The sequence below is a fragment of the Grus americana genome, chromosome 17 (assembly GCF_028858705.1).
Source record: "Grus americana isolate bGruAme1 chromosome 17, bGruAme1.mat, whole genome shotgun sequence".
NCBI classification, from domain to species: Eukaryota; Metazoa; Chordata; class Aves; order Gruiformes; family Gruidae; genus Grus; species Grus americana.
In genome coordinates, this window is record NC_072868.1 from 4,638,258 (window position 1) to 4,658,860 (window position 20,603).

Consider the following 20,603-nt stretch of genomic DNA (forward strand, 5'->3'; position numbering starts at 1 on the left):
GAGCCTCCCTGTCTCGCTCCCCACCTCACCTGGGCAGGGGAAAACCTGGCCCTAACCTGTGCTTGGGTGCAGCAAGGATGCAGCTGGAGAATCAAGAAGCCAAACTGGTAGTTTGACACTGTGCTTTGTCTTGCCAAGATGAAAAAAAAAAAAGAACCAAACACAGACACATACAAGAAAATTCAGTAATGTTTTTTTTTCTAATGAATGCCGGTGGGCTTGCTTTTATTTGGTACTTTAGGCATTTACATATAAATTGCTCTATAATGGCTCTGCCCTCCTTCGTTTCAGCGTTTGTTGTTAATGAGCTGCAGGAAAGGTCAGGGGGCTGAGCCGAATGCTGCTGCGGGGCCGTGGTGCGATCCTGTCCATCAAGCTGAGCCGCAGGTCCCTCCTTTCCCTCCCGCGCTCCCCGCTGGCTTGCTGGGCACCCAAAAAAGCAAAGTCACCTCAAAGATGCAAGGTGACTCCTGTCCCAGGAGCGGTGCATTTTGCATCCCATTCCCAGTGAGGTTTGGTCCCATCACGTAGATGACTGCGTTACAGTGGCATAGCTGGGCTCTGCTGGCAGGAGTGGCAAGGGGATTAGTTCAGTTTTTAACAAGCCTCCTCCAGCCCAGCGTGATCTTTGCCGCCAGCCTGACGAACCCCATCCTGACAGCGTTGCAGAGGTCACATCACCCTGAATGAAGACGGTTCGCTCTGAGATAGACAGAAGGGGCAAAGCTGCCAGCTGGGCTCCATCCCTGGAGGATGCAGGAGGCAGCAAGGGGAGGCTGAGGGGTCGAGAACAGGCTGCTCACCCTGCCAGGAGGGCTGGGGTCCCGGGGTGCCTCCAAGCAGAGCCTTGCCCGGGGGCTGCCCGAAGGCGGGAGGAGGGTGGCTGGCAGCCCGGTGCTGGCAGGGGAGGTGGGGGGCAGCCCTGTCCACCAGACACCGAGCACCACGGAGCTGACCTAATTTCTGCCATCTCCCAGGGATGTGCTTGTCTCTGGGACTGGATAAGGTTCCCTTTGATCAAAGGAGACTTGTGCTAAAGTCAGCTTTTGTCCATGAAGAATTAAGGCGGCGGGTGTGGGGAGGGGGGGACACACCGTGATGGGAGAGGCAGGCGGGAACGGGCTGGAGAGAAATGCCATTAAGGGCGACAGGCTTTGAAGTGACAAAGCCGGAAGGCCCATGACACTCCCCAAATGCAGAAATGCCTCCAATGACAAGGGGAAAAAAAGAAAAATATAGCAGAGCAGCTTCATCCTGGAGTCTAAGCTGGAGATTGCCTTTGGCAGGGGCGGAGGGTGGCTGCATCTGCAGGAGCGAGGCCCCCCCACTTCACCAATACCTCCTCATCAGAGATGAGTGCCTACAGCACGTGGAGACCCAATACCCGCCCCTCAATGTCCAAAGGCTCATGGCAAAGCTCCTTCCACGTGTTTAACATTTCCATGTGTTTAACAAGGGGCAATAATTAGCTAGTGGCCTGGAGAGGAGAACGTGGTATGGTTTGATGGCATGGGGCAGGGCAAGGGTGTGTTTAGGAACAGGTTGTGTTGTTACACAGCAGCTCCAGAACCCTGGTACATTGGTGCTTGCCTCACCTTAGGTCTTGCAGGTGACCTATAACTTAAAAAGAGAACAAGAGATAGTAAATGGAAACCCCTAAAGTTTTGGAATTACCCTAAAACTCCAGCTAATTCTATCTCTTTGCCACCCAACCACACCTGCATGCCTAACACGGTCAGCACGACTCCACCACTCATCCGTGAGTCCCTGCCCAGCCCAGGCAGGACCATGAAACACAGACAAACCCTCTGCCAAAGAAGAGAAAACAACCCCTCTGCCATTGGATGAAGAAGTTTCTGGGAAACTCCCGCATGGACCAAGTCAGACGGTTCATATGCTTATTTGTGTCCCGTGAACACAAGGTTCTGCAATGCATTCACAAGACACACGATTGCAGAGTATTGAGAATTTTTGCAGAGGATAAGTATTTTTCTTTTAATTGCAACATTGGTTTAATCTAACGCCTGCATTTGGTCAAAAATACTTACCCTGTTCTTTTAGATGAGTAAGCCTGAACTGAAGACAAAACCCTTAATGGCAAAGCAGCGAAGGAGAGAGAACACCCTATATCCTCCACAGGGAACATTTGGCCAAACATCAAAACTAAAAAAAGGCAGCAAATATCCTTTTCCTTCTGCTCTAAGCCTAACTTAAGCCCTTGGGGGCTTTATGTAGGCGTTTCTGTAAAAACACATGCCAAAATGCTACTGGCCTCTGCTAGGGAGGCTGTCAGCAACACAGCCAACGCTCCTTCTTCACACTGCGAAGGGTTATATCAGATGAGTGTGATGCTCTGTGAATCCCAGGTTTAAGATCAGAACTACAAGAGTGAGCAGGACTGGGGCATATTTATCTATGGAAAAATTTGGTTGTTGCCCTAGTATTTTTCTCTAGGTCACCTGCACCACTCCCTTCTTCCCAAATGGAAAGATTTTTGCCTAGAGAGATGCCCCTGTGGCTCATCAAGAAAAATTACATTCTGAATTCTTCCGTACCAGAATATCCAGCTTCACTTACAGGCAAGAAAAAGGAAAACTCAAAGTAAAAAAAAAAATAATGCTGGCATTATAATATCAAAAAGACAGTCACCCCCAAACTGAACAGACTCAACAAGGACATTTAAAATTTCAGTTATCTTTTAACAAGATGGAACTAAAACTTATTAAAAAAAAAAAGTCTGAGAAGGTGAAAAATAAAAGAATGGCTTCTTTTGTTTTCAGAGGGAAGACATACAACTGGGATAAATTTACAATAATAACCTGAAGCTTCAGCCAAGAGCTGAAAAAAGAAAAAGGCGAGTAGGGAAAAGGCACGGGTCAGTGCTGAAGGCACGCACTACGCCAAGGCTCTGCCTCTCATTCCCAAGAGACAGAAACCTGCTGGGGTGGCAAGGGGGAGAGACCTCATCCCCCGGCACAGCGCTGGCTGCACTCTCACCCGAGGGTGCTGGAGGGTTCCCAATTCCTGGGCTCTCCTTCCTGCACAGATGTGCCATGCATGGGTCTTCTTGCTCTTGAAGCTGCCTACAGCTATCCAAAGGGCGGTTTCAAAGATGATTCTTCACTGTAGTGGCAAACTGTAAATATTGATATATATACAATAATGTTGGCCTAGATAACAGGGAAAAAAGGTCCCCTGGGAGACTGGTGTAGCTCTGGGATAGGTCACCAGCAGTGGTGAAGTCTCCACGCTTGGAGTTTTCCAGGACGTGGCCACACAGAGCCACATCTGACCAGATCTAGTGGTGGTGACAGTCCTTCTTCGAGCAGGAGACTGGGCTAGAGACTTCTAGGTGTCGCTTTATAAAGTCATAGAATAGAGTCATAGCATTGTTTAGGTTGGAAAAGACCTTCAAGATCATCAAGTCCAACCATTAACTTAACACCACCAAGTCCACCACTAAACCATGTCCCCAAGCACCACAGCTTTTAAATACCTCCAGGGATGGTGACTCCACCACTTCCCTGGGCAGCCTGTTCCAATGCTTGACAACCCTGTCGGTGAAGAATTTTTTCCTGATACCCAATTTAAACCTCCCCTGGCACAATTTGAGGCCATTTCCTCTCGTCCTATCACTTGTTACTTGGGAGAAGAGACCAATCCCCACCTGGCTACAACCTCCTTTCAGGTAGTTGCAGAGAGCAATCAGGTCTCCCCTCAGCCTCCTCTTCTGCAGGCTAAACAACCCCAGTTCCCTCAGCCGCTCCTCATCAGAGTTGTGCTCCAGACCCTTCACCACTTTGTTGCCCTTCTCTGGACAAAATTTTAGTTATCTTTTTTTTTATCTTTTTCTTTATCTTTCACCCAACACATCCATGAAGTCAAGCAGGAGGTCAGTTAAAAAGTCTGAAAAAATTCATTGCTGCAGTGTTTAAACCAACTGGTACCAAGAGGTATGACAGAGATGCGACGCTTCACACAGCCCTTACACAGTGCTTTGGTAACTCCACTATGGGCAACTTAGGAACTTAGGAAAATAGGGCAGGCACGTAGGAAAAAGAAGCTAAGTTGTAACAGATACCTGCTCCTTCTTCCTTGCAAATAAACTGGAGATGCCAGAAGCAGAAGCTCCCCCAGACCTGCCGGGGAGCTGAACACACTGGGGAGCAACAAGGAGACAGCGGAGGTCAGGTCCTGGGAACCCAGCCACCTCGGGGTGCAGAGCCATGGCTCTGGGGTTGCTCTGGTCCCTCCAGGACTGCTGCAGAGCTGAGCGTCACCGAAAGCAGTCTTTGGCAGGAGGATCTGTAAATAGCAAATCGCTACTGTATGAAGTGAGAAATATTACATAAATTACCACCAATTTAGTATAATTTAGAGGACAACCTTGTCCAAGGAGACAATTAATCATTCTTCAGAACAAAAAGGGAGGTAAACAGCCTGAACAATAGATTCCCAAATCTGGTGAGAGTGTGAAATCCCTCTTTTTATTAGTAGTATCATAGTATTGCAATTGAAATAGCTGCCTGAAGGAAGGAAAGGGAAGTTTTAACCCAGCCTGTTGGATGATCCCACCACAGCGCCAGCAGGACATGGGGTCTCACTGGAAATCCAGACCCTGAAAAAGGCCCCGAGGGACCCAAACAATGGTGATTTCCATGGTGACCACAGGCAACCTGGCCAAGGCGGTTACAGAAAACCCTAGGACATCAACCTGTGATGGCCATGGACACCGCAGCCCTTCCCAACAGCAGGCAGCCAGGGGCCAACCAGGGACCCGTGAGTATGAACCAGAGCACGAACACCCAAGGCAAAGGGGTGCTGTGGATGACTGAGGCTGTGTTAGTTACGGGCTGGCGAGGGATGCTCACGTCCCACTCATTACCCATCTCCAGAACCCTCCCATCTCTCCGCTGATTAGCAGAAACCTCGTTTGAGAGGATCGGGGCTTCTCCCTCCCTCGCCCTCCCCCTGCATCCTCACAGGAAGCAAACCCTCTTTGCTATAATTGATGGACACAATTCACTGCAATTAGTATTTCAGCAGCAGGTAGTTAACCCTCAGGGCAGAGCGCGGTTGTCTCTATTTGGCTTGCTCTGCCTGGCCGTGAATTTAGAGCAAGCTCTTTAGATTAGTGGTTGCTTGCTGAGCTGTCAGAGCAGGCATCCCTCTCTGCTCCTCCATCCAAAGAAAGCTCGCTGGTCAGGGCAGAAAAAAGCTCCCTCAATCCCCCTTGGCTGCAGAAGCCAGCCCAGCAAAAACCCTGTGCCACGACTGCCCGCCTGCTCCAGAAACGAGGTCCTTTCCCTGCTAAAAGGAACTGATACAGGTCATAAATGCAAGCACTAATGCAAAACGCCTTAATGGCCCCACCACCCAGCCCGATATTTAGACAAAAAGTGATTTGTTTGTCCTTTAAGTTCCCAATAATCTGCATTTATTGTAATTGGCACTCATGGCAAGAGCATTTACAGACAGCAGCTGGGAAGGTATAATTACATTACTATCTTAGGCATACGTACAAGCTAAAGGTTCTCTGCTCACAGACAAAAAAAGAAAGAAAAAAAACCCCCCAAAACCCCAAAAACCAAACAGAAAGAAAGGGGACAGCCATGAAGCCATGGACTTCTTGTGATCTGGACCAGACCCAGGCCAGCATGGAGGGCTTTGCACATTGCAAAGACAGAGCACCCAGAGCTGGCAAGAGATAGACATCTGCTGAGACTCCGCGGGCAGTGCTGCTAACGGGGCAGTGCCATCCACAGACACTGCCAGGGAGGTGAAAACGCGGCGGAGAACCTTGCAGGGATTAGAAAACACAGGGATTTCCCTGGAAATAGTAAATGTCTGGGGGGCCTCTCAGGGAATTTGGAACAGAAACAAGAATTGCGGAGAGCTCGATCACATGTTGCAGAATTACAGCAAGGGAGCAAAGTCCTGCAGGCAAAGGGTTGGGTTTGGGGGACTCTGCACTCCTCTCTGCTGTGCACCCCCGCCTGCATGATGCTCTCCTAAAAGATTTGTCACTGAAACCAGGGACATGGCATCTACCGCACACCAGCTGGCTCTGGGAAACAGCGGTGGTCAAGGGAGAAAATCCTCTAGCCACGCATCCCCAGATGCAGCTAACTCCCCCACCATCGTTTTGAACCCTAGCCCTGTTCTCCAAGACCCCTGCAGCTCTCCCCAGCTTTGTCTCTCCCGCACGCTTAGTCATAAGTCTTTCTGCCCACGCTACCCGCGGGCTACCCGCAATATTTAGGCACGACTCAAAGCCCAGGCCGGTGCTGCTTGCCTGCAACTACAGGAGCTGCACAGGCAGTTCAAAAGTCGGGATGAAAGCACGAGCACAACGTCCAGCCTCATGGCCACCCGCTCCGCGCACAGGGCACAAACCCAGCCCTGTTCCTCTGCCAGAGGTGCAGGAAAATACCGGTATCTCCGATTTCTACCTCTATATCGTGGCTGCTGGCTGGAGATCCTCCTGCTCTCCAGCACAAACCACACAAGCCATGGTGCCCCCCACACACGTAGACGCTGTTCCTGTTGCAAAGAAAAACTGCCCGGAGGGAACGCGACAGCAGCTGACAGACGCTGCCGCATACCAGCGCCCGCACTGCTCGCTGCAGAGGTGGGCTGCGTACCCACCAGGGGTTTTTCCAGTTATTTGACAGGAAAAAAATGTTCAAGCTTTCCAACTCCTATTTTCCAAGACCACCTGCATTGGGTGCATGCCTGACGACATACAAACACGTTATGGCATTCCAGTGCGCTGCTATTCGTCAGCTGAGTGCTCTTCATCCAAATACGAGGTAAAGCATGTTGATTTTAAACTTCAGGGAAGCCAATACCTTGGTTTTTGCAGTTGGGTCAATCTAAAAACATGCACAGAGCCCACATGGCAGCTCAGCACCATGAGCTGCTGTTATCCAAACCACGTTTAATCGTGTTCATACCTTTCATATTTTAATAAGAGCTTGGTTTTCTTCCCTCCCCCCTTCAGAAAATAAGTGGCCTGTCTTTACCAGCTTAATTCTGTCCTAGAAAACTTTTTGCCTGCCAATAATTTATATCCACAGATTGTTTTTAACAGTATCACAACATTCCTCAACAGCTGTCTTAAATCCTTTCTGTCCTGGATATATTAACGATGCAGCTGAAAGCCAGCCTGGCCAGGATATTTAAAGCTCAGTAACAAAACGATCACCCTGGACAAAAGCAATGGACCAAAAATAAACTTGCCCAGATAAATAGGAAGCAAGTGCCAGAATGCAACTGAGGTGGGGGGGATCACGTGCACGAATTGCCTCAGCCCCAGCATAACAGGGCAGAGACAGCCCCGAGGCCTGGGGGCACGGTGCAGCACCGAATACTGGGGCCAGCCTGCTCTAGGGGGTCAGAGGTGATGCCCCCCGCTCCCAGCCTCCCCTCCCAGCCCAGCTCAGGCATCCTCATGCCACCATCGTGCCGTCGGCCGGGCTCTATGGAGCTGACGTTTAAAGTGTTATTTGTTATTCTGTTACGGTCATTTTCTATATTAATTTTATGCGGCATCAAAAGCCCTTTCATACGTTAAACTCTAATTCATATGCTAATACCCAATTTACGGCAAGGTAATTATTTTTTGTCAAATTTATTATTCGGTGTTCACTGAGGAAGGGAGAGGTGGCAGCGGGTGAGTTTTGGCACTCTGCAGTGCGGATGGGCAGGACGGAGCCAGGTAACTCCATCCTGCTTCTCAGGTGTAAACCAGAGCAGGCACAGCACCCCAGCCAAAACCCACTGCTGTCTGATATGGGCATCCCAGTACCATCTATTTACTTCCTTACTGGCAGCATCTCCGCCGGAGAACCGGTCCCTCCCCAGAGCAGCTCCTTGTGCTCGCAGGAGCCAGCGGATGCTCCGGGGCACCGTTTGGGACCTTTCAGCCCTTTGCCCCCCCCAGGCAGCTGTGGGCTCACAGGCACGTGGGCAAAGAGGAACCCGTCGGTGCCGGGGTTTGCACACCAGCTGGCACACACGGGTACCCACGTGCGCCAGCCGGTGCGAGAGCATGGGTGCCCTCGGCTAGGAGCACCTGGATGGGGATGTGCCACAAGGGTGCACTTATCGTCTGCATGGGAAAAAGAGGAAAAGTGCATCTGCCAGCTTGGAAAAGTCTGCTCCAAAGCTTTGAAATGGCACCGCTCAGCCTGTCCTGCCCGGGGCCTGCACTAAGGATGTGTCTGTGCACTCCAAAGCACGTGCCAGGGAAGCAGGGATGGGAGATTTACTGACTCAGAGGATGGGAGTCAGGATGGTGATGGATGGGATTTTCGAATGACGAAGTGAGGACTAACAGAGCAATCCAGGCAGAAATTAGACAGGAATAAACTGGCACCCACCTCTGCTCACAATAGCCACATTTCTGCCCCGTGCTGCTTTGTACAACCACCATGGAATAGTGGCTGGAGTTTCCCCTGAACAGCCAGCTCTCCACTGCCCTTGACAGGCAGGAGGGGACGAGGACACCTGAGGATGCCCCAGTCCCTGCCCTGAGCACGCAGCCCATGTGCAGCACGTTGCTTTACCCTCTCTTCCACCCCAGGAAGAGTTTTGCACATCAGCAAGAGCACCCACACCTCCGCTACAGGCGTGTGATCAGAGCTGCGTTCAACCGGACACGTGGGAGAGAGTTCCCTTTCCAGCGCGTCCCCGTTTCGCACCCTGCCATCGCCGTGTCCTGCCCTGGGTGGCATCGCCCACCCCGGCACTGCTCCGAGGGGCTCGCGAGAGCCGAGGGGGGGGATGCGGGGAAGGGGCAGCGCAGCAGGGATGGGAAGCATATGCTAAACATAAAAAACACGATAGCAGATTAGCCTTCACCAATTTTTTTTTTAACAGTCTATTTTCTGCTTGAGGAAGCAGGTGCATTTCCCATCCTTGCAGCATCAACAGCCGACAGGCTGTCGGAGGTGTGATGGCTCCAGGACAGTTACACTGCCTCAGATTTCACATTCCTGACACATCCGATAATTATGCCAAATGAGCTCACCTCATCTTCAGCCTTCTGAGCTGCACACATTAAATTAAGTGAAAGCTGTTAGCGTCGCAGTCGAGAAAGACAGGAGGGAAGAGGCACTGACCCGCCATGCAGCAGGGACGGGGCTCACGGGGTCCCCACCACCGTGGCAGACACCCCACCTAGAAGAGCGAGGACCGACCCTCTCCTTCCCCCAGGCCAAACCACCAGCTAACACCTACCAACGCTGCCCACGGGAGAGACAGTGCGAGCTGCGAGAGGCACACCGCTGCGGCTCTGCCCCGGGAGCCAGGCACCGGCTTCTCCCCGTCTCTCTTTTCAATTAACCCTTTTTCTCAAATCCTGTGTGTAACACCCCAGCCCATCCTGGGGATTTTGCACATATATATTTTTGGTTCTTCATCTTACATTTTTAGCATAAAAACCCCCTACGATTTATTCCAACGATATGAGCAAACTCTGCTAGGCAAAATGAAGCTGTAACTCCCTCAAGCTAAACTCCAAATTCATTTCATAATCCTTAGATAAAAGCTTAGAAGCCAGAATATTCATTACCAACCCAGGCTGCATGAGCAGCCAGGGCAGTAATGGAATGGAGCAGATTTGACACAGGGGATGTTGCTACAGAAATTAGCCTGTCATAAGATTACAGGGACTAAGTGTTATTGGGTGATAAGGTGTGATGTGTTAATATTAAATTATCTCGCCAGTTAAAAAAAAAAAAAGAAAAAAGAAAAAAAAAGGCACTGATGAAACTCATATTTATTAAAAGCCCTGAATATGATATTAAAAGATCTCAGATAAGCCTGTTTATTTCTGTGCTGGAGACCAAATTGAAAGAATTCTCTAGGAGGGATTTCTTTGAATGGAGCATTACAACAATAAAACAAAAAAAATAAGTCTTTAATAAATGTTGTGGGACTAAAGAAGCCTTAAAAATTCCAGACTAATCTCTCCCGGGAGGGTTCATTAACCCTTCATTCCCTTTCTTGTTGCATCAAAACAGGGATTAAGTAGAGAATGTTTCCATAAAAAATAATGGTCTGTGCATCCCAACTTCTCTCTCTATAGCAAGAGGAGATTAACTCTGCCACCACGTGTGACACAAGGCTGGGATAGGATGGTAACAAAGGTTTCCGGAAAAAAAAATAAATACAAACCACAAGCACAAGGCTTAAGTGATTTGTCCAAGTCACCAGGACCAGCAAGATAACAATAGGGCTGTATAGTATCTAGAGTTTGCTTAAAAATTTGATTTGTTGCCATCAGACAGCAACAAATAACGCTGACACCCAACGCACATTTGTTCTGAAGCCGCGTGGTTACATCCATCAGGCACTGCCTGTACTCGTGCGCTTGCCAGTTTAAGCCAGCACCGTGAAGCCAGAGTGAAAGGATGCGAGCCAAAGCACGGCAGAATTAATGGGGGCATTAGGAACGGGAGGGATTTATGAGGCAGCCACAGAGCAGACGGGCTGCTGCGAGGGGACGGCGGCAGCGAGCCTGGACAGTGCTCCGGGGAGAGCAGCCTCGGCAGCAGGTTTTAACCCTGGTAACCCATACATATACACACACACATATATACACGTGTGTGCGTATACTCACTGCAGCGAGTGCGGACGGGCTCTGCGGGGAGACCCCCTGCCCTGCAGATCACGCAGGGAGCTCCCGTGGGTGTCAGGGGGGACAAGGCTTTCCTCACCGGGAGGGTTCAGCTGGAGTTACATCTAGGTCAGAAATTAGAAGAGGGTCTCTAACCTCCTGGAGCAATACAGCGAGAAATATAATTAACTTTAAAAAGCTGCTAAGTTCATTAAAATAAACCGCGAGTGAGTATGCTCAAGCAGCAGAGGTGGCAAGGTCCCCATGGCAAGGTCCCCCAGCCTCAGGTCCCCAGTCCCCACAGGCGCGTCCCTGTCCCTCCTGCTAAGAGCGAGTTGTCGTGTCCCAGGGCAGCCGAGGGACCTCTGGGAAGGGGCTGTAAAGACTCAAATAACTACTGGCGGGCTCTTCTCAAACCCTGGTTGTGTTTCTTTCCCCTTTAAAATAAAGCAGCGTTGCTTTCACCTGACGCTCGAGGAGGGAGGTGATGGTGCTGAGCACGGGGGAGGTCGTCCCCGTGAGCGGCACGGGGAGCAGCACGCTGCTTGGCGAGGGCAGAGGTGGGCAGACAGACCGCAGCTCCCTCCCTGCCCACCGTTAGCTGTTCCCACCAGTGCAGGGTGCCCAGAGGAAGCCGGTTTTCAGACAGGGCTCCAAATGAGTGTATCTACTTCAATTCCTGAATGTTCAAATATTTTTGTCCTGCTGTCACCACCAACCGGTCTCTCCATCCCATCATGTTGCCCTCTCTTCTTGTTTAATCCCTTGCCATCGTTCAGAGTCACACTCCAGGCACGGACCCCTCTCTTCTGGGAGCCACAACCACCTTGGTGGCACCTCTCCCCCTGCCCACACCCACGGCAAGCACCGGGGACCGCGAGTGCCAGCATCCCTCTGCGCAGCCGAAGGGAAGCCAAGGACCTTCCTGCACTTTGCCCCGGGATGGATCGCAGCCCTCAGGCATTGACACGACTTCAGAGGTACCACAATCGGCACGTTCTGCCCATGACCCAGCCAACTAAATCATTCAAATATTGTAAAATCCGGCTGCATTACATCTCGCTTCTCTTTGCTCTGATGCACTCAGCACAGCTCCAGCTTCACGTGAAGCAGAGGGGCTGCGGAAATGACCCGACGCTAGTCCTGTACCGACTTCTGACCCGCAGACTATGCCATCCTGAGCTGGCTGAGAGCTGTCCTGTAATCAAACCCCTAGGAAAAAGAAGAGAATTTTTCTCCCTGGTTACAGCAAATTTTACAGCGGTGGGATGTTTCTGTTCTTTCTTTACAAAGGATTACCCTTTTCTAAAATATTATTTCTGAGAAATCTTTTGTGACCTATGAGCAGTATAAAAATGCAACTCAGGGACACCGAACAAGGCTATATATCCATTGGGGGATTTGGAAGCGAACGCAGTGTTGGCACTTAACAAATAATAAATAACCATCATTAATTATTGATCACAACCCCAGCTAATCAAGTTTCACCCCTGTGGTTACCACGCTATCAACAGACCCCTTTGATACAGACTGCGAACGGCCTTGCAGCGCGCACTCGCCTGGCGTGCGGCTCTCCTCCCCGCCGCCCCGGGAGCCCGCCGGCTGCTGAGCGGGAAATCAGGGAGTGGGGGGGAGAGCTGCTGCCCCCCCGCCCCCCGCACAGCCCCTCCGCCGCCGGGCTCCCAGAGGATGTCTGCACATCCAGAGCACGCAGAGTTTCCAGGGAAGCGGAGCCGCCTGCGATAGCATCCCAGGGTGCGGCGGGGATGTAACGGGGTGGGAAAGTCTGGAATTACGGCGGATGGCCTGCACTGATGAGCTAAGCCCGGAGCCAGCGCCAGCTTTGGCCACGCTGGGGGTTTTTGGCTGGACAGCCTGGGAACGGGTCCGAGAGCAGCACCATGACCCTGAGGATGCAGAGTCCGGCCCCAGAGAGGCTCTGCTCCACAGCCAGACCCTGCCACGGAGCCACAGCCCCCGCCACACCAGCCAGCACACTGCTTGTGGGGCACAGCAACTCCCCACGACGGGTCAGACGGGGACGGGGGTCCCCCGACACCCACTGCAGCCAGGCAAAGCCGCTGCTTGGCGTCCGCACATCTGCGGCGGTGGGTCCTGCTCCAGCCGGGAAGCGGGAAGGGATGGCATCACGCTCCGCCACCGCCTGCCCTTATTTCACAAACAATTTGTGGAAGTGTAATGCAAGAAAACTCTGTCTTGCGGTTCTGACAACAGATGACTGCCTGCTCCCTTTATGGGGACGTTAAATCCTGTTATTAAATGCAAGTCATTATCAGGATGTCACCGGCATCTCTTGATGAAGCTATATACCTGTGTAGACAGCTAGCCCATGTTTGCTTATTTACTATTCATTATAAATGCTCTGAATTGATTTTCCTCATCTTTATCTCTCTCCGGCTGAAGGATTTGTTTTCTCTGCGTGAGTCCAGGGCACCAGACCTTGCTCCCTCCTCCCCAGTGGATGTGTAGGAATGCAAAGCTCTGCCATTGCCATCCTGCCCCGAAAACTGCCCGATATTTGGGCAGGTTGGCGACCCCCCCTACTTCTGCTGTTCTGCGGAGCCCTTGGTTGTGCAGAATTATGAGCTAACCACAGACCCCTGGTTGCTTCCGACCAATCTTTAAGGGCACTTCTCATACCCTGTCCTGCAAGTAACTGAGCAGCTGCCGTCATGTCAGGGGAGTGGTGGGACCACCCAGAGGACACTCACCGTTTGAGGGGGCAAGGAAAAAAAAAAAACCCGAGGGCTTTTACTCCTGAAACCTCACGTCCATGTGTTTTTCTCCAGGAAGGAGAAAAGCCTTGAAAAAAAATCAGAGCTGGAAGTCGGGAGAGCAAACGAGGTCTTACCAGGACCAGAACAGGGACCTGAGCTCCGTATGCCTGCAACAGGAGATGCTGCAAGCCCACCCCTTTCCTTTGAGCTTCCCGAGCATGCCAACTATTTAGCAAATAAGAATAAAAACCAGAAACATCTGCTGAAGGAAGAGTTAAAGGCATACTGCAAGTCCTAAAAGCAGCATTTCTGGAAGCATTGGTAACTCTGCAAATAGAAGATAGTGCGAATGTTTTACCCACATTCGTAGTTCCCAGTAGATGCGCTTCTCCCCTAGACAATCTATGGGCCCTCATCCAAACCAAACATCCACCTCACTCTCAATGATGTTATGACCCTTCCCAAAAACTCATCTTGAAAACGTCCATTTCTTTCTTGCTGGAAGCAATAAGGCCAAATCTAGGAGTTGAGAATCAGACCTTCCCAAAGTACAAGGGATGGGGTTAAAAAACAAGGACTCTTCCATATAACTTTCACAGGTCTTCCCCTTCGGGACACCCATGGGTTTGGTAGCAACCCATTTCCAAGTGAAGGGAAGCCACATGTAGTTTTTAAGCCTCCTCTACTGATTTTTAAGCACCCACTGCTGCTGCTCACGCTGGGGAGTCCTCCCGACACAACACCAACCGCGAGCACGGCCACAGGTTTAATTTGCTTTTTCCCCGGTGTGTTGGGGAAGCTGCTTTGGGGCACATCCCGGAGAGAGACCCGACACAGTGACACATCCGCCTCCGAGAAATCAGGACGGCGAGGACGGCAGTCCCTGGGAGAAGAGCTGCCTCCTGCATTATACGAGTTTCCCAACCAAACTGTATTCCCTCCTGCTCAGGCAACACGTACTTGCTAATTTGTGCTGGAAAGCAGGGAATTAAGTATTCCCCTCCCTCGCTGCATGGGGAATAGCCCCAATTTCCCAGAAATCTCTCCTGACTTGTCCTTTAAATAAAGCTTAAATAATGCCACACTGTCCTTTAGGCAGCTTATGGCAGAATATTGAGAAATATGAACAAGTATATACTCATATGCAGACAAATATATATAAAATACCCTCCTTCAAGCTGCCCAGCAAGTATAGTAGGCAGTCACACCGGTCTTCAAATACCTGCAAACGAATATTGTGGGACAGGCCATTAACCCTTCCTTACCCCCACGGGATCCCAGATGCTCCATTGCAACGCGCTGGCCCTGAGCAGCCCCATCCCTGCACTCCCTCTCCACACTTTATTATCCACAAGGTCAGGCAAAACACTGTCAAAAATGTTCTGATTATTTCCTAGGAGGCAGCAAAAGCAGCCTTTCAGCCTGGGTGACCTTGGGGGCTTTATCTTCCATCAGATAAGTAATTCCCCCTGCCTGGAGGGAGGCATCGAGGGGCTGAGACCCTCCTGCTCCACGGAGGGGCCCTGGCCAACCCTGCTGGGCTCCAGCTTTGCAGCCACGACCCTCCTTTCTGATAGCCGTCAGCTGTTGAAATTCCTGTGGCACCCCATAGATCTGGGTCTCTTTCTACAATAGTCTTCCCCAGCATCTAACCCCATGGCGGGAAAAGCGCATCCTGCTCCCCGCAGGGAAGGAGGAGGGTGCTGGGGGCATGGATGCTGCAGGGACGGGATGGGACGGGGATGTGCAGGAACCAGGCATCATTTGCAATCCCCCTTCCCACCCAAGCCGGAGCATTTTATCCTTCACAGCAGGCCAAGCAGGAACGGGAATTTTCCCTCTCCTCATGTCTTTGGTCCGTGGTGCATCCCTGAGCTCCACAGATCTCACGTTGCTCCAGGGTTTAAGGCAGATTCTTGCTGCCTGACTCAGGCGATGTGGAAATAAGCAGAAAATGGGATTCAGAGAACAAAGCTGTTACTAGGGATAACCGAGAGCAGAACAGGGGATGCCTCTCAAAGCCAAGGACCCTGCCCGGGTGCACGCTGTGCTACCGCCTTCCCGTGCCAGGGATTTCACATCGGCACAACAAGGACATGGGGAAGGAAGAGGGCGTCCAGGACAGTGTTTCCCCCAGCCCACAGGCCAGCACCCTCCTGTCCTGGTGTCCCCACTCAGCTCACACCCAGGGGACGGGCGCCCACCAAGCCCCGGCTCCCGCAGATGGAGAGCGGGGGAGAGCCTGGCGTGAGCAGGCTCTTTTCTCTCAATGGCATCGATTATTTCTGTAATCAGCACCTTGCTGCCAAAACTGAACATCCATTATTACAGGATTCCAAAACAAAAATAACCCAAGGGAGGGAAAATATATAATTCAGAAGCTGTCCTCCTCCCGAACTGTGCGCGTTGGGTCAGTGCCATCTAGAGGCAGCAAACCAGCCGAAAGCACCCAAACCAGCCGAAAGCACCCAAAGCACCCACTGCCCAGGGTTCACCCCGTGCCCGGAGGCCGTGTGGCCCCAGCGTGTCGGGGAGGGAGACCCGAGAGGGGACGCTGCCCCAGTGATGCAGAGCCACCGGCCCCGCTGGCCGCTGCCCCGTGGGGCACACAGGCAGGGAGCCACGCTGCAGCCCGGCAGCCCTGGGGAGCAGGCAGCACCCGCGGTCATCCCGGCATCATGGCAGCGCGGGCGGCTGTGGCCCTGCACCTCCGAGAGCGGGACCAAGGCGTAGCCGAACACGCTCCCCGCTCGCAGGCAGCCTGGCTATTAATATGCATGCAGCTGTATTAATAGAGCTGGCTAAACACCGCCTCGGGCCAGAGGAATATTTCAGCGTTCCGTTTTCATCCCAAATTAGACTGTAACAGCTAAACAGGAACATTATTTTTTCACTGATGGAAAGTTCATGAAAAATATCAAATGAGAAAAGGAGAGATGAGCAAATATCACATCTTTCCCATCGGTGGGGTCCAGGCTGGGGGTGTATCTGCCCATACCACCCTGCCCCACGGGCACTGTCTGCTCCTGCCTCGTGCCCTCGCACCTTTACGGCTGGTGCCCTTATTTCAGTGTGACAGATCTACTCATGGGACCAAACTGGCTCCCCCAGCCCAGCGATGCCCCCCGAGATGGCTGCAGCCACCCCTGGGGCTTACAGCTGGTCTGTAGGTAGGGTCAGGACAAAGCTCACAGCCAACCCAGCTGCAGCCGGGAAGGGTGACAGCAGCTCCACAGCTGGGACCAAACCCTGTGCCATCATCAAGCCCAAAGGAGCCCCCGGTACGGTCCCACGGTCCCTGTCCCCATCCCACTGGGAGCAGCGAGGTCCTGCGAAACCATCTCCACTGTAGAAACCTTTCCGTTCACTTTTGTTCACTTCTTTTTTCAAAAAACTATGAATTTCTCTTCAACATATTTAAGAGTGAGGAGCCTGCATAATGAAAGAACAGAATTGCCTTCTATCCCTGGAAACCCTGTCCTATTTTGCAATGATTAACTAACTATATTTGCATACCGTCCATTCCTGGTTAAAGACTCAGGGGGACAATTTCCAAACACTTTCTAATCTTACACAGAACTTGTATGCAGCGTTGTCATTTCCTGACAACCCCCAGCGTGGCTGCATCTGGCAAGCTCCACTTTTGCTTCCTTTTGCTAATATTAGTTCATACTTCTGTTGCCCGCTTGCCCACACCAGGGCCCTGCTGTGCTGGGTGCTGGACCAACGAGAAGGATGATGCCTTCCTCACCGTGGAACATTGCTGCATAAATCAAACGGTGTTTGCACGAGCAGCGGGCTGGTAAGACTCGCGCCCACATGAGGGCATCACCTTTTTTGCTGAATTTTTACGCCCGTGCTCTCATTTTGGGTATTAGGGCTGCTGGGGATTGCTGCTGCTTTTCTCCCCCGGGGTTTGCAGGCGAAGGTTTCCCAGGACGGAGTGTGTCTCCTCGCACACACCAATGCCACCGAGCTCTTCCAACAACCCAAACATCCCACGACAAAATTGCATCCACTAGCTTCATCTACTGGTACCTATCGATGAAGCAGCAATGGATCAGCCCATATAACCCCAAATCACGCAATATAAACCCTAGGCCGTCCCTCAAGGGAAACGCAGAAACTCTGGTGATTTTGAGGCTGGGAATGCCATTGGAAATCAAAAGGTTTGGGGACTCAGTAATCACCATAGCAGGGTTTTATTAAGCAAATTATTACTGAGCAAGTAAATAAAGCAGCGGGAATCAAAGCGGCAATCGATAGCACCGTTCGATCCGGGGCAGCCTGAGCGCAGCCTCGGACACGATCCCATGGTGCCACCAAAGCCCGGTGCCACAGCCAGCACCGAGGTGGGGGGACACCCCATCACACGGGTGCTTGAGTGGGAGCTGAGCAGAGCTACAATAAACACCCCAAAAAACAGCTAGATAAGCACAGGCTGGGATAGGAGTGGCTCAGGGATCTTTGCTCTTTTACGTCCCACGCTACACGCCAGCCCCATCACTGCCTTTCCCACGATACAGCCCCCTCGTCGTGGCAGTAACCCGGGGCAGCACGTCCAACCTGCAAGCCCTTTTTCTGCTCATAAAAGCACCAGCAGCACCGATTAGCTGTCCTCTGCTGCAGCCCCCCCTCGGCACAGGGCCGTTCCCTCGCAGCGTAAAGGGAAGGAGCCCCATCGCAATTTGCAGAGCTTGTAACCCCCTGCGAAGGCTCACATGTTGCACTTTCTTCCCCGTGCAGGCGCAGCAGCCAGCACAGAGCATTGAGAAAGCCTCCTGCCCTGGAGGAAAGCACCCTGGCCCTGGAGGAAAGCACCCCATGGGCGCCCACGGGAACAGTTACCCATCTCCGCACTCAGCTCGTCCTGTTTGCCATGGTCAAACTGGACCGCAGCATCTTCACGTGGTCAGACCACGGCATGGGGTCGAGCACGGGGCTTTGCTTTCCTGTGCGAATGGCTGCCCCACAAGCAAAAAGCGTCCCACAGTCACAGCCCCCTCCTGCCCAGTGACCTCAGGGCTGACCCAAAACCCTCTTCCAAGGACAGCACCGATGCAACTCCCCGTGGCATTTATTTATGGGACCGAAGGTGATCAAATCCCCAGTATTTGTTAATAAAGCACAATGGAAGTGAGAGACGCCTCTCTGCCCAGGCAGGGATACATCATCGCTCCCTCTGACGCCTAGAATTTATGTGCTTGATTTGCACAGCCTGCATTACTCATCAGGGGCAACACAAAAGCGCAGCCAAGCCCAGGGGAATAAATCTGCCCGCTCAGGAAGGCTGTGCAGGACTGACCTGCACCCACGGGGAGCAGCCCCGGACGGGGACTTTGTCACGGCAGGGGAACACGAGTGCTGGCTACGGGCACGTTCACCCTTACAGCCACGTACCCACCACCAGCCCCGTGAGCGGGTACCGTCCTTTCCACCTCCTCTTTTCTTTCTCCACCCCCTTTTTTCCCCCACCTCCTTTCGCAAAGGAGACCAGCCGCCGTGATGCCAAAGGGAAAGGGTCACTATTTGTTCCCCTCTGTGCAAACACGGAGGAGAGCCCTCCCGGCCCCCGACACACACAGATGGCCCCACGCTGCTTGATGCTGCTGGAAAGTGTCAGTGTCCAATATATCCTGAATTTCCCGTTGCACCAGCCCAGCTATAATCAGCTTTGGATTACCATAGTCTTCTAAAGTACCAGACTCTGATAACATCCCTTCTGTTACCGACTCTTTAAATCTCCCCAGTCACGCAGATGGTTTCCCCCCAGCAACCCAGCACCAATTACCAGGAAGTGAAAAGAAGCTCAAAATAGAAAAAAAAAAAAAAAGAAAAAAGTTAATAATCAGGTGAAAGCCAGACACTGTTGCAACGAGCAGCCGGTGCCTAGTTTTTTGCAGCAGCACAACTAGAAGAGGAAACAGAGTGAAATCACACAGTGGGGACTTTAAAACTGACCACTTTCCCGTAACGTATCATTAACCTCTGGAAGACGCTGCTGCAAATTGTCCCTGAGGTTTCGGTGGTGCAGGGCTCGAGCTGGTCAGACGTTCAGAGCAATGGTGAGAAGAGCCACAGCCACCTGAAGCACAAGAGAAAAAGTGTGGTATGGGTTACGGAGGTTTATCCTTCAGAACATAGTCCGAGTGTTGTCTGAGCACATGAAGAATCACCCTCTTATCAACCGTCACCATTTTTCCGCCATCCTTCCCTTGAAGCTGCTGGCACACGTGGCAGCAAGAACATCCTTCGTGGCGTCTGGTCCTGCCCCAGTGTTTTGAGCTGCTTGGTGTGTACATCTCATTGCTGATTTTCCAACAAGTCCCCAACAGCTCCTCGCTTGAGCTCCTCTTTCTACATCAGGTTGCCCTTTTTTCTCCAGTTTTTTCTCCAGATGTGCTTCAGTGAGGAGCCAGCACAGCCCACGCACCCACAGGGTCATGGCACGCTGGCCCAGCCCTTCTCCCCATCACATACTGGAAAGTGGAGATCTTGAAAATCAGAGATTGCTGCTTTTCAACAGTTCTCCTCACACCACTTAATTTTGGGTTTCAACAACCTTGCAGAAGGGTTTTCATCAATCCAATTGCCTCGAGTGGTAAAACTCAGGTCATGCAGGAAAGAGATGGGGCCTAAAAATAACTCCAGCAGCAAGAAAACAGAAATAGGTTAATGAACATGATCTTTAAAGTCTCCATTCTCCTGCCGGCGCGGTGCCCGGGGTGCATCCCCCACCACAACCCGGGGCACGGGGCAGCTCTGCACTGCGGCAGCCCGTGGGGCAAACAGCCCTGGCACGGAGCGGCACAGAAGCAAAGCCTGCCGTCTCACACCGACCGGGGACAGGGGCAGTGACCATGTTTTGCAGCACTAAAAGGTATTTAAAAGTCCCCAGGTGCCTGAATCCCATTGCAATGTGCTGGAGACCTCAAGGTGCCGGTACGGCTCAGTGTCTCCTTAGCAGAATGCAGTCACGTGGGGACATTTCGGTACCCAGTGCTGTAGAAAAGCTTCATGTCCCGGGTGACATCAGTGCCCGTGCAGCTCGCAGCAAGCACCGCAGCCTTCGGGGGGGGGACACGTGGCAGGGCCACCGCTAACAAAGCGCGGTGCATCCCAGGAAAGCTCCTCCGGTGACCCTGTGCTGGCCATTTCACGCCCTCGCTGAGCACCGAGGGCAGAGGGCAGCCAGGAACAAAAAGAACTTTACAGCCCAGCCAAGCGCAAAGGAAATAAAG

The 20,603-nt window shown here is 52.0% G+C and overlaps 1 long non-coding RNA gene across 1 annotated transcript; it reads right to left on the reverse strand.

Annotated features, from left to right (window-relative positions):
- Positions 1-224: 224 nt before the first annotated feature.
- On the reverse strand, positions 225-20,387 carry LOC129214174 (uncharacterized). Its single transcript, XR_008579624.1, has 3 exons — positions 19,324-20,387; positions 4,082-4,305; positions 225-1,620 (listed from the first exon to the last, which is right to left on the reverse strand). It is a non-coding gene; the product is annotated as an uncharacterized LOC129214174 (long non-coding RNA).
- Between the last annotated feature and the right edge of the window lie 216 nt (positions 20,388-20,603).